Genomic DNA, 2,500 nt, shown 5'->3' on the forward strand with positions numbered 1-2,500 from the left:
TAAATGTTATGGCTGGTTGAGAACCGACTTATCCGGAGCGAATCCCATCTGTCCACGGTGACTAACACGGTCAATAATAAGAACGGCTATTATTCCTTTACATGAAAGCCGTTTCCATGAGGATATCACTACCTTTTTATTAAATAAAGGCAATGAAGGGAACGTACAAGTCCAAACAAACGATTAAAAATTGCTTTTTTTTTGGATATTGCGAAATATGGGCGAGGGAAGGGGATATTTCCATGCCTGGCTTATAATGTCGAGGAAAATGAATTAAGTGTTAAGTAACGATATATATATGTTGAAAGGTTGACTTGGTTTGTAACTGATGTAACGATTTTTGCAATTCTTCCGGGAAAAAATCCGCAAGTGAAGCGAATTTAATGCGCAAATTATTCGCTGAAAACGAATAAATTACTTGGAAAAATTTTCTAAGTGCCGATTAATAATAATAAAGTAAGAAGTAAGGGTAAACTGGGAAGGACATGCAGAGAGAACGTAATCTTTGGAAAATGGTCGAAAATTTTCTAAGTCCCGCAAAAAATCGGCGTTTTGGACCAGTCTTTTTGCCCAGAATCTCCGAAAAACACCGGCGATTGCGCCATTCTGAGCAATGTCCAAGGGGATCCCAAAATGATTTTGACTTATATGTGGAGTATCGCATTGGCGAGTCCAACCGGTCAGCAAATGGCGAGGAAGTGATTCGGGGTTGGTTCTCGGTCTCTTCGGATCTCGCCCACCTCTACCTAGTCCCTTTTGGATTTGGAACACGAAAGTATAAATTTTCGGGCAAATACCGACGCCATGCGGGTTGCCGGGAAACCCCCGGTCGATTCCCGGTGTCGAGTGGGCTCGGAGTCGGTGAAAATTGAACGTTCTCCTCGCGAGAAAATCGAGCTAAGCGTGGTCCCGGTGGGTGATTCCGCCGGGAACATAGCCCATGCAAGCTCCCTGGTTGATCCTGCCAGTAGTCATATGCTTGTCTCAAAGATTAAGCCATGCATGTCTCAGTACTAACCGCTTTAAGGCGAAACCGCGAATGGCTCATTAAATCAGTTATGGTTCCTTGGATCTTACCCACACTTACATGGATAACTGTGGTAATTCTAGAGCTAATACATGAAACTCGTGCCTCGACCAGTGATGGAAGGGGTGCTTTTATTAGAACAAAACCAATCGGTCGGTCTTCCGTCCGTTGCCTTGGTGACTCTGAATAACTTTTGGCTGATCGCACGGTCTGAGCGCCGGCGACGCATCTTTCAAATGTCTGCCTTATCAACTTTCGATGGTAGGTTCTGCGCCTACCATGGTTGTAACGGGTGACGGGGAATCAGGGTTCGATCCCGGAGAGGGAGCCTGAGAAACGGCTACCACATCCAAGGAAGGCAGCAGGCGCGCAAATTACCCACTCCCGGAACGGGGAGGTAGTGACGAAAAATAACGATACGGGACTCATCCGAGGCCCCGTAATCGGAATGAGAACACTTTAAATCCTTTAACGAGGATCTATTGGAGGGCAAGTCTGGTGCCAGCAGCCGCGGTAATTCCAGCTCCAATAGCGTATATTAAAGTTGTTGCGGTTAAAAAGCTCGTAGTCGGAGGTGTGTCTCGGACGGTCGGTTCGCCGCTTGTCGGTGCTCAACTGGCCGGTCCGGACGTCCTGCCGGTGGGGTCCGCGAGGCTCCGTTATCCTTCTTTGGTCCTCTTCACCGAGTGCCTTGGTGGGCCGGCACGTTTACTTTGAACAAATTAGAGTGCTCAAAGCAGGCCGTTGGTCGCCTGAATACTGTGTGCATGGAATAATGGAATAGGACCTCGGTTCCATTTTGTTGGTTTTCAGAACTCGAGGTAATGATTAATAGGGACGGACGGGGGCATTCGTATTGCGACGTTAGAGGTGAAATTCTTGGATCGTCGCAAGACGAACCGATGCGAAAGCATTTGCCAAGAACGTTTTCGTTGATCAAGAACGAAAGTTAGAGGTTCGAAGGCGATCAGATACCGCCCTAGTTCTAACCATAAACGATGCCAGCTAGCCATCCGCCGAAGTTCCTTCTATGACTCGGCGGGCAGCTTCCGGGAAACCAAAGCTCTTGGGTTCCGGGGGAAGTATGGTTGCAAAGCTCAAACTTAAAGGAATTGACGGAAGGGCACCACCAGGAGTGGAGCCTGCGGCTTAATTTGACTCAACACGGGAAACCTCACCAGGCCCAGACACCGGTAGGATTGACAGAATAAGAGCTCTTTCTTGATTCGGTGGGTGGTGGTGCATGGCCGTTCTTAGTTGGTGGAGCGATTTGTCTGGTTAATTCCGATAACGAACGAGACTCTGGCCTGCTAACTAGGCGTCGGAATCTATTATGCTTCCGACGTAGCTATCTTCTTAGAGGGACAGGCGGCTCCTAGCCGCACGAGATTGAGCAATAACAGGTCTGTGATGCCCTTAGATGTTCTGGGCCGCACGCGCGCTACACTGAAGGAATCAGCGTGTCCTCCCTGG

The 2,500-nt window shown here is 48.4% G+C and overlaps 1 non-coding gene across 1 annotated transcript in view; it reads left to right on the top strand.

Annotated features, from left to right (window-relative positions):
• Positions 1-948: 948 nt before the first annotated feature.
• Positions 949-2,500, top strand: part of LOC139694871 (small subunit ribosomal RNA) — a 1,865-nt gene continuing 313 nt past the window's right edge. Inside the window, exon 1 of the ribosomal RNA XR_011702226.1 lies at positions 949-2,500. This exon is cut by the window's right edge and continues 313 nt beyond it. This is a non-coding gene — a ribosomal RNA (small subunit ribosomal RNA).

The sequence above is a fragment of the Hetaerina americana genome, unplaced genomic scaffold (assembly GCF_022747635.1).
Source record: "Hetaerina americana unplaced genomic scaffold, ioHetAmer1.1.p SCAF_584, whole genome shotgun sequence".
NCBI classification, from domain to species: domain Eukaryota; kingdom Metazoa; phylum Arthropoda; class Insecta; order Odonata; family Calopterygidae; genus Hetaerina; species Hetaerina americana.